The 12,038-nt window shown below is 37.0% G+C and overlaps 2 protein-coding genes across 2 annotated transcripts in view; one reads left to right on the top strand and one right to left on the bottom strand.

Moving 5' to 3' along the window:
• LOC108752914 (protein FAM76A) overlaps positions 1–12,038 on the bottom strand; it is a 55,149-nt gene that overhangs the window by 5,347 nt on the left and 37,764 nt on the right. The gene's annotated exons all lie outside the window — the stretch shown is intronic.
• The window catches only part of LOC108752913 (PR domain zinc finger protein 1), a 38,862-nt gene continuing 26,951 nt past the window's right edge, over positions 128–12,038 (top strand). Inside the window, exon 1 of the mRNA XM_018494122.1 lies at positions 128–830. The gene's annotated coding sequence lies outside the window, so the exon portion shown is untranslated. The remainder of the gene's footprint in view (positions 831–12,038) is intronic.

Genomic DNA, 12,038 nt, shown 5'->3' with positions numbered 1-12,038 from the left:
TCTTCCTTCTTTAGTCCCCTCGCCGGTTCCCTCGTGTATACACATACATACACACACACACACACACACACACACACACACACTACACGCGCGCGCGCACACACAGAACACGCGACACGCACACACACACATTTACCTGTGGTACGCACGCACGTAGGCCCGCCCGCTTGCTCGCGGCCTGCCTACGTGGGTCACGCACACGTGCGAGAGCGAGAGCACGGGCAAGGAGACACCTAGACTCACCTTACCCGCTTCGTACTCGTCAGTTGGAACCACGCGGCTCCGCACGGTGTACACGACCGTACGTCAAGGACGAGGTAGTCCTCGACGTACTGCCGGCGCGAATCAAGAAAGAGAAAGAGAGAGAGAGAGAGAGAGAGAGAGAGAGAGAGAGAGAGAGGAGTCCTGACGCGCGCGATTACGAGAGAGCCGCACTCCCAGTTCGACCATCTCGTCGTAACCGGCCAGCACGCGCAAAAGGGTGCGAAAACGTTCCGCGACGATAATAAACTAACATCAACAACGCAACGGCACAGTTGAGGGTGATGGTGCACAGTGGTGCCCCGTGAATGCGAGATACCGTCCAAAATATAGTGACATTGCACTACGAGATCGTCCCACCGGTTGGTATCCGATATTTCAGTGTCAAAGAATTCGAAGAAACTTTCGCGAGACGTGAATCGCGGCAACACAATCGGTTGGCACGAGATCGATGGTGGATTATCAGCCGGTCGTCGCCGGACCGGAGATATGTTCGTGACTTCAACGTGTGAACTTTGACAGTTCGTCGTGAGAGGATCCACGAGGCTGCCAGGCAGACACGTTGCTAGGTGAGTCTAATAAATTTTGTTATTTGATTATTTCAATTCGAAAATGTACAGATGTAGTGACGATGAGAGATATATATTTACAATACATATGGCCACGAATAATAATCGCTTTGTTTATTCTTGAAATAAATCTCAACCGGAGTTGTACACAACGCAAATATCAACACATGATTAGACAAATTGACAATGTAAATACTTTAAAAACACATTATCGATTATACTAAGAAAAGAGATCGGTTAACGTTTTCATACAAAACTTAATTGACGTCAATATTTTTTTTTAAATGCGCTATTTTTTAACAGCCTTGTGAAACTTTAATTTTACAATTACTTACTTTTGAATGGAGAATTATGTTTACGTCGGATTCTAAACTTAAATATTATATGTTACGCCATTCGTCGTATTTAAAGAATCGAGCTATTTACTCTTGAAAGGCGTATGTAAATAACAATAAATTATCAGATTTTGAGATTTACGGTAATATAATACTCTTCGGCGATTTTGTAATCAAGGATTATTATATGGCATACTTTAATAATAAATTGAAATTGATTGATTACAATGTATTTATAAACTTTATGTAATCTCGATTGAATTTAAATTGTTTTTTTCTCGGTATCTTTATATACAAGCACTTCTCTTGTATTTTTTAATTAATCTAAAATAATTTAATTAATCTAAAAATATTGAATTCGCATTAAAATTTAAATCACTATATAACTTTACGTAAAATTCAAGTGAGAGATGATATTTTACTTCCATTATAATGTAATTGATGTCTAGCGAATTAAATTAATGTGCGACATAATCGGCAAACGATCGGGAATCTTATTAAAATCATCGTCGAGAACTAATTCCGAAAAGCTTCATGCCTTTCTTCCATATTATTGAATAAAATGTGCAAATCTGTCCTCATTCGTTAATAATATTCGCATCCGCCATTTCATCGAGATATCATTATGATGCGGAGCATCGTAAATAAATCAAGAGACTATCAATGTACATTCATCTGGTAAAATCGTATTAGCTTGATCATGTTTTTAAGTCTCCGTGTTGCCGTTCATGGTTAATAAAACCAGGTACAACGAACTTACAGAGCAGAAAATAAAATGAATAAATTAACAACAATGTAGTGACGGAGCCCAACAATTATGCAATTTTGCATAACGGTCCATCGGGACGGCGCGGTGTCGGCAAAGCAAGTCGAATAAAACGGCGAGCATAATCGCGCGGAACGAAAATGAATATATACGAGGCAGTCCCGAGTACTTTGAACCCTTCGATATACGCGTTACGTCACGGGAGATGCTCTTCGAATACAGAAAGTGTTTCTTCACGCTCGTTCTTCGAGAGCCTCCATGTGTCCCTAACGGTACCGGGACCAAGCCGAAAGTTTGGAAAAAAACAACGGTAAAAGCAATAACGCTGCTCGTGTTTTGCGAAGTGTTCCGCGATATTGCAACACACGAATCTCCCGCAATTGATTTTTTATATAATACATCATCTCATTTCTTTTTGGTCACATTCAAAACCGATATGTTGTCCCAGCAAAATCTGTCTGCGATATTATAAACTCAATTACAATTCTTGCCATTATTTTACAAATAATTAATTCGATTTTTCGAAATTTTTTCAGACTCTCTGTCTATGATAATATTTTGTATTATTACAAGTTTTGTACAATACAAAGTTATTATCTTCATAATTTTACTGTAACTAATAGCATTTCAATATTCTAAAATTGTCACTAATAAAGACTTTAATCTATATATAAAACTTTAAATCTATATTATCCGATAATCCTCAACAAATCAACATTTGATTTATCTTCTCTTTCGTGAATCAATGTAAAATGAAAATTCATTAAAAAGTAATTTTTCTACTGTGTGAATTCGCAAGAGGTCATTGAACCAAAAATAAATAATTATCTGCCGCATCGAAACTTTTCTGCGACAAAGTCCCTTGAATTATAAGCGCCTATTATCGATTCTCCTCTTCTTTTCTCTTTAAAGGAGTAAAACAATTAATTTTATTACGTGACACATCATGCGTTTTTAATGCGCATCCGTTAGCCGAACTTAATATCGATTCGTGAACGATCAGAACCTCGTCTGCTTGTCATAGGAACGAGAAGTGTGCAGGGAAACACCGTTAAACGCACGTATTTCCTAATATGACATAACGGTGTGCAGCCTCCCACTTTTTCTTCGGCCGAACGAAATTTTCGTCGGCTCGTAACTCTTGATACGGCCGAGGAAAATCTCGGCTTCGAGAAGGACGACGTTTCTTATTTGAAACAAAATCCCACTACGGACGATGACAAAAGAGGAAGTGGGACGGAGAACGAAAAGGGACAGCGAGTGGAAAATTGTTGAGGCGTCAAAGGATTACAAAGTATAAAGGAAGTCGAGAGCGGAAACGAGTCCTTTGTATCTGCGGCCCACGTTTGCTATCGGGCGTTGCTTCAAGAAGTACGAAGAGACTTTATCTTTATCGAATGCGCACTGTGATCTAATAATCGTAAAATAGAAAGATGAATCTTCAGAAAATTCGATAATTTGGCTTTACGGTTTATGAGTTAGACAAAATTTTTAGAAAAAGGGAAAATGCTTAATCTCTATAAACAGTTGCATTGTATTACTCCTATTAATTCTTTATAAAAATGTAATTCCCTTAAAAATATGACGTACATATGTAAGAAAATAAAAGTATAAGAATATAAATGTTCTCTTAAAAAATATGTAAATATTTAAATGTTAAATGCGAAATATCTAAATGTATGTGTGTGTGTAAATAATTTATGAATGTATCACTATAATTATTAATTTTATATATATATTTATTATAATATGATGTATTTGATAAGAAATTACTGCATAAGGAATAGTACGTCTATCTATATATATAGAAAATATAATTTAAACATATCAAAACAGTTCAGATATTCTCTACAGCATAAATATATCAAAATAGAATCTATATTTGAAATTTATAATAACAGTTCGTCCTATATTCAAAAGAAAAATTAGATAATATTAAATCGGAAGAAAAAGTTTCAACAATTTTTTTCTATGATATAAAAAATTGCGTTAATACACATAATATTGACAAATGTATCTTGATCAAAACCAATCAGAAAAGATATCACGATCTATAATTAATAAACAATTTTTAGAATAATGTAAAATAAGAATTTAATTTATGCGGATCAATTATTACGGATGAAAATCTGTCAATTTTATAAGCACTTTAAAGTCTCTCATAATTTAAAAAATACTCTGACTGTAAAAGTACTATAAGAAATTGATTAAAAAATATAGTATGAAAGAAATTGCCACATATATGTCAAATAAATATATATGTTGTCCTATTTTTTTTTTTTTTTGAAAATTTTTTCTATATATAATTTTGAAAGAGAATAGTCTATATATGTTTAAGAATGCCAAACCTGAAAATCCATTTGAGATATTTACGGTTTGGTCATCCAAATCGAGCTTTCCCCCCGGAATCGTACCGATTTCAATTATTAATTCAGCATCCTGCTGCCAACGTCTAAATATTCTGCGATTATGTATACCATACTAGGATATTTCCAAGTGCCAGTTTGATGTCGATGGCCAGTACCGTTTTCTCGCGTGTTACAGGATAAGTGCTTTTCGATTTTGAGAATGGCACGCTGTGGGAGAGGATAATAACGCTTGCAGGTGCCTACTAATGTGACATAACGGTATCCGTAGCCGCGGTTCGTAGCCGCGGTCACTGCGAACTTGCGTATATGTAATCATTTTGGGATTGGAGGTGGGGTGAAGGGTGGGAGAGGTGGAGGTGAGAGAGAGAGAAAGGAAAAGAGAGAGAAAGAGAGGGAGAGAGAGAGAAAGAGAAAGAGAGGAGGGGGGGAGGGGGACGGTCGATTTATTGGAACGGTCGTTGCACTTTTCGTACGGGGGGCACTGATCGAAAAGATCCGTACTTTCTTGCATGTTCGCGAAGCGCCCGAAGATCGAGAGATATTCCCAATCCAGCATCATTCGATCTGACTTAATATTTTATTTCTTTCTGTCACTGCCGATTGTCAATTAAACATGGGATAATAAAGATTTCATTTTTACGATAATGATAAAGATTATTACTGCTTCTCGATAAATTTATTACGTTGTCATTGTCGAAAACAGAAATGAAGAAAAGAATACATACATGATGAAATATTTTCTTTAAATGATACGCGCTAAGAAAAATTTTTCATTGGACAGACCAGAAGGTAATTCGGATCGTATCAATCAGGAATCCTGATTCCTTCAATCAAGAATTATAATAGATTCAATCAAACAGTTTTGATTTATCCATTTTCAACCAGAATTATCATTAATGCGACTAAACTTTTATCAATTTCTAAATTCCAATAAATAAATACACTACAATATATTCATATATAGCGACATAATTGAGGATACGTAGATAAGATCCAACTACAAACTGTTTTTTGTCTTCGGAAAGATAATTTACGCGTGCGTGTCTCGGGATATGTACAATATTATTCGGCGCCACGTATGGCAACGGTGTCATAATCTAATCAACGGGAAATCGGACTGTGCGCATGGCGCGGCTTTCTCCGTCTTTAGAAAAAAAAAAAAAATCAAGGGTAGTCGATGACCGTGTCGTTCCTAGGCCTAGCCTAGATTCGTCGTCCGCCGCGGACGAGCGGCGAGGCTGAAAGTACCGTAGCGCCATTTTCCATGCAAAAATTGCGCTTGTCCTGTGCGATTCCGCGATAATACGCACGCCGAACCGTAAAGTATTACGCGCTACCGTAACGATGACCGTCCGACGTGCGTATACGGGGTGTCCCGTTCGGCGCGTCGTTATGTTCGATAAACGGCGTACGTATATCTCTTATAATGTAATTCTCAAAATCTTATTTTGCGCATTACCTCGATGACGAAGTGAAATTCTTCACGTGATTTGAAACACCATTGCAAATTTGACGAAACACCGCACGTTTGCTACAACAGCAACATAACTCAGAAATTATCATTTATGAGTTTGTGAGTTACGTGCGAAAAAAGAATGGAAGCTTAAAGAAAAAAAGGAAAGAGCGTATCTTAAAATAGCATACTTTTTTTATTCTTCCGCAATCAATTATTATACCAAAATTGCATTTCAAAACTATAAATATTGCAACTAATGAATGATATTCGGTTAATTTCGATAAATTTGCAAGAGGCTAAATTTTTCTTTAAGATCGATTATTAACGTATTAATGAACAGCAATATAATGTTTACTGTGTAATAATGAAATTGTAATTAGTACAAACAATTCGGACTCGTTATTATTATTCGTTATTATTTTATGCAGTACCGAATGACAATTTTAATTATTTAATATTTTGCTGATGAAAATAAAATTTCGTTCGAATTGCTGGAACGCGGAATAGGCATTTCACATGTTTATCATTAGCACTTTCGAAAAGAGGGACTTGCTCCGCTGAAGGTTTTCTCATTCGTAGTGAAGGCTCTAGCGGACTGACACGCCGAATTAGTGCAAATTTTCTCCCGGCGATCGGAGTGCAATAAACTCGGCCTGCATTTTCTGCGGCGCGCAAGCTAGACTCTCCAAAGTATTACGCGGTACCATAACCCCGATTATGCTATCTACAGGGTGACTGCGAAACGTACTAAGCCTAATTCATTATTTAGATTATATGAAAAAATGTTCACACATAATCGATTTTCCCTCTCCTTCTTTTTCTCTTTTCCTTCTTCCTCCATTTCTTCTCTCTTTCTTTCTTGATATCTCTCTCTCTCTCTCTCTCTCTCTCTCTCTCTCTCTCTCTCTCTCACTCATTCACTCACTCTATCTCCCTGTTTTTCTACGCTGAACTCGGAAGTGTTACGTCCGTGTCTATCGGGTGCCGCTAGATCGCTCATGAACCTGCGGCCCTAATGTGTACGATCAGTACGAGAAGATAAATTCAGGAACAATGAAAATAAATTGAATTCGTGTCAGCCGTACTGCATACGTGATGTGACACAACTCATAAATAAAACGCGTCGCACCATGATTATGTGGCACATCCGCGAAAAAATCAACGTTTGCTGAATGAAAAAAAAGGCAGTACTCGTTATCTTCTAAAACAAAATGGAATCTCGTCTCCTTTGCAGTGTTTCATCGTAAGACAATTTCAAAATACTACTCTCTACGGCCAGTGTAAATGAAAATATCACACGGAAAGAACGAATTTGTTGAAATATCTAAAAATGTAAATAGATACAGATATGAAATGATAATTTTGTTGGACTATCAAAATAATTGCATTGAACACTCAGGCAATAATAAGCAATGCCGGAAAAAAATTTTGACATTCTAGCGATCAGCTTGAACCTTTGACATAATTATTTTATTAGTCCAACAAAATTATTTTCAGATCTGTATTTAACTAAATGTTTAAATTTAGCAAAATCATTGCATAATTTCCATGCATGATGCTTATCTCGTTCCTTTAAGCCTGCCTTACATTTTATTTTGAAAATCTCACGCGAAGAATTGAAAATCGATTTTTTAATGGTGATGAAGCACAAGTATTCGATGATCGGGTGGGCTATTTTCATTAAGATTTGGAAGTCCGTCAGTGAAAGCACGATTCGCTTGACAAAAGTGCCGCGTTGGCGTCGGTGCAACTGCGGTCGTGTGCGGTCATTATGCTCGCTTCCTTATTCTCACTTACACCGCAGCCCGCGGAATTTATCGTGATAAAATTCCCATCGCAGCCTGTGCGAAGCACCGCACCTCGAATCGTCAACATCTCGGAATACGCGTAAGACGAGTTATACCAGTGTTTATCATAAGAACTCGTTAAATCCTCGTTTGTTTACGGATGGAAACTTTTTTAAACTCGCCCTGTATCGTCGATCGTTGGTTAAATTGCGAAATAAATATTCAAAAGCAACGCGAATTAAAGTTTATTATTACGTATTTTACTTCTCTGTAATATATAATTATAGTTGCGCAAATAAACACGAGAAACTGTAAATGTATTAAGTTAGATTTTCAGAAATTTGAATATTTCGAAGATTGTAAACAATTTAAACGATAAAAACATGTTTGAAATCGAAAAAAACATTCGGCAAAAATATCGAAAGGTACAAATGAGATTTGAATTGAGATTCGAACTGAAATCTTAGTCTGAAGTCTATATCTGAATATATTTAAGGTCGAAGAATTACATCTCGAAATAAATGTAATTTATTTCACTTATTTATACATCAATGCGAGATTAATATTCTACTCTGAAAAAATGTCGCGAGATCAGCAACTGAAACTGAGAGGTTGACGCGGAAATTCCGAGTTAGCCGGTATGTCGAGTGTGCGATCTAGATGAAAATTAGCGTAAATCAGCAGAGAATCGAATCGCGCGGAGGTCAAAGCGCGCATCGAGCGTCGAAGTATCACGGGCGCGCGCGGCGCGCTTATGTACCGGGTGGCCACCGGCGAAAGGATGACGTCTGCGGATGGGAAGGAAGGCTCGAGCGGTGCGGAATCGACTCGGGCGCTCGCGTATATAGGAGGCTCGCGAGGCAAGGAGTCAATGACCGTTCTACATTGACGCGTTGCTCCGGCCCGAGTGCCGGCTGAGTTGAGTAAAGTCACGGCCAGCCGTCAGCCGTGAGATTCCCTCCCTTCACTTCACTTCGCTTCGCTTTAGCCTTGCTGGTCGGCCCAGCGACGGCGACGAGCCGCGCGCGAGTAGTGAACTCGTCACTTCTTCCCCGGGGCGAATAAAATCAAATTGGGGATAGATATGTCGGTGAATGACCGATCTTAAGGAGGACACTATTAAAGATGTCTGAATCTGGCTGTATGTATGAGATGCTGCAAAAATTATAATGGAAATATTTGATAATGAATAATTGGGATCATTTCAGAGATATATATTTTGGGAGAGCATAAAATTGTTAAATATTTGAAGAGAGTACTTTGTGAGCAAATCTTGAAGAATAAAATAGATGTTGAATATTTGTTGATATATACGTAAATCTTTTTTTTTTTTCAATAATTAAATATTACTTTGTAAAATGTGTAACCTTTTGGAAAATTTTCTTTTTCGATCATTTATATAAAATTGTTTTTTTTTTCTTAATTCCTTAATTTATTATACATGCAAGACAACATTAATTTAGTACCGCTACTGTTTTTTTTTTGTAAAAAAAAGCTTGTAGAATCTATAATTAAATTCTTTTTATTAAAATTTTATTTTTCGTTATATCTTATAATATACTTTTAATCCTGATATATAAGATCTTACTTGCTAAAGAAATAATTCTGCAAAAATATCTTCGCGGTCTTTTCTTAAATTAAGATTTCAATTAGCACGCTCAAAGTATCCTATATTCCGCGATCACAATTAAATTGGCATTATCGATGCATCAAGGTCGCGTGCGCGCAGAACAATGAGAGGTGACGATAAATTGTTACCGATAACATTACACCGTGGGATGAGAAATTCAGTAATGCGGAATTCTTTGCGTTCTGATTTAATCAAAGCGAACTATTGCCGCCGATAAGAAGTCATCCTCTTCTTACGAAACTTCGGATTGTATAATCATTCCACCATTGTAATTCTTCATTCCACATACACATATAGACTGTATTTTTAACTTGGCAAAAGGCAAACACGCATTTCTTTTTGAAAGAAATGTCACTCACGATGTATATCCTTTATTTACATGTATGTATTTCATGCTAATGCCACTCGCGATTCATCATCGCCAAATTAAAGCGGATTTGTCATTCGGTTGGCCGCTTTGACAGAGAGAAACCGCGGGGAGAACTTCGCGATTATTTCATTGAGACGGACAAACTTTCCATGCGCGCGGTTTTAGGATCATTTGCCCTTTCGAAAATTCCGCGAACGAATACGCGAGAATATACGACAATTATTAAAGTCGACGTGTGCCCGTAGCAAAGCGGATGAAATACCTGCGTGATCCCGCTGCGACCAGCGGGTATAGAAAACCAGAAGACTGTAAAGCAGGAAGCGGTCCGGTAGGAAGATGCGCGAACGACGCTTGAGCGCGAATAAAAACAAGTCGCGAATCCGTTATCGCTAAATGCGACTCTTTGGATTCTGACAAATGATGAATATACGGTTAGAAGATTGAGTAAACGAGGCTCACGGAATCGGATAGTCCGCGTCTCGCGAAGGTTCGTATCGCGCGAAGGGATTTTTTTCACCTAGCGGATTTACCTACTTTTCTCAACCAGCTGCCGACTTCCTCTACTGTCAATGCTGAAAAGTTAATCGTTCATCTTCTGCGCGGCGCTAAATTTAATTCGCCAGGCGACTCGTACCGTGAACATATCCTTTACTCTCACCACAGCCATAAACGCATTTTACTATCGCCACGGAAGGAAGTGCGCTTACCTAGAAAGATATCTTTTAGAATTTCCATTTTCTCAAGTATCCGCGAACGCTACTGGAATATACGCGAGTGGACGGAAGAAGCGAGTCTTGTCCGATTAGCAATTCAAAAAAAAAAGCCGAGATTACTGGGCTAATGGTTTAAAAAAAGAAAGGGTATCCTTTAATTCCGCAAACGAGTAACAGAGCAACGTACTTCAAAAGTCATTTGCGGTTTCACTTTAATCTTCCCCAGTAGGATCGAGAAATTCTTGAAGATTCTTAAAGACTTTCAATCGACACTAAGCTATAAATATATGAATAATTTGATATTCTAACATATCAGATAATTATTATTCGATTATCCAAGTTCCGATAATTCGTATCCTAACGTGAAAATAATTCGAGAATCCATTAAATCGATTAAGCTAAGTAACCGAATAAGCAAATTTACTATTATACGAGTATATTTAAAAGTACCTTAATTGGAACATTTCTTTTCAGCAATAAGATTAATTGACTTCCATTATAAATATTTTTCTTGCTCGGTAAAGAAAACAGAAAAAATTAGATAAGTAAAATTTCATTATAATTATTAGAATAATATAAGCGTTTTTATATTAATGTGTGTCAATTATCTTTTCTCAGTAATTATACTAATCAATGAAGTCTGATAGAAGAAATATTTTATTTCATGATATAAATATTCTAAAGACAGAGAAACATTCATTTTCAAGAAATGAAAGAAGACTATGTCTTTCTAAACACAAGAAACTTATATCGGAAAAATTATTTTTGAACAAAGATTTTAAAAAATATTTCAAATTTCTAAGGTAAAAATAGTGAGACGACTATTGACTCGTTTCGGTTAAATGTCGTGTAATGTTACACTTGTTAGATAATTAGTCGGAGCTGCGGACCGAAACAGGATACAACTGAGAGCAGATGGAAGAGAAAGAGAGAGAGAGAGAGAGGGAGAAAATTCCAGGATTAGGAAGGCTTAGACACGCAAGAGCGCATAATTTTCGCATTTCCTGATTCTTCGGCGAGTGGCAAAACAGGCGGCGGAATTATTTCGTCGTGTTCCACGGCGCACGTTCGAATCGCATTAAGCGGATAATATGCCCGAGTCTCGGCGGCGAGTCAGCGCGCTCGTTCGTTATATAAGGTGAAAGGGCGACTGACATTGACATTGAAGTTCCGAGCCGCTCAATGCGGAAACGCATAAACTCCGTTATTTAATCTCTTTCGCAACGATTACAGAGGGTATATCACTTTATCGACTTCGCAAAGTTATGATACTTACGATTACGTTAACATTTCTCGCCTTATCAATAATTGAGAATGAATCGTATCCAATGTGTATAAAAATAATAATATAAAAATTGACTTTGTAACAAATCTAGCGGTGAGTTGAAATTTACATATCACTCGCGTTGCATTTCATTTATTTTTGCAATTTTATTTTACATGTTGAAAGGCCAAAAAAATTAGGTACAATTGAATTTAGTGAACAGTGGAGACGGAATATTTTTCGAGCTTCGATCTTCCACTTCTCATAGTTTACAAGCTATTTGCATCTCGATATTTCGAATTGTGGAAAAATCAAATGTAATTAACAAAACCACTTTAAAAACTCCGCTTTCAAAATTCCCTACGGATATACCGGTTTTATAAACCGTGCGATAACTTAATAGGTTCCGTTTTATATATACTTCTATAACACTGAAAAAAATTTTTTGCGAAATTTTTCAGTTTGTTGAATCTCTGTGATATGCATCGTTATACCGTGTGCTTCGTTATTCGTGTTAT

This window comes from Trachymyrmex septentrionalis, unplaced genomic scaffold, assembly GCF_001594115.1.
Source record: "Trachymyrmex septentrionalis isolate Tsep2-gDNA-1 unplaced genomic scaffold, Tsep1.0 scaffold62, whole genome shotgun sequence".
Taxonomy (NCBI): Eukaryota; Metazoa; Arthropoda; class Insecta; order Hymenoptera; family Formicidae; genus Trachymyrmex; species Trachymyrmex septentrionalis.
Note: the sequence above shows the minus strand (reverse complement) of the source record. Positions and strands in the feature narration are given on the sequence as shown.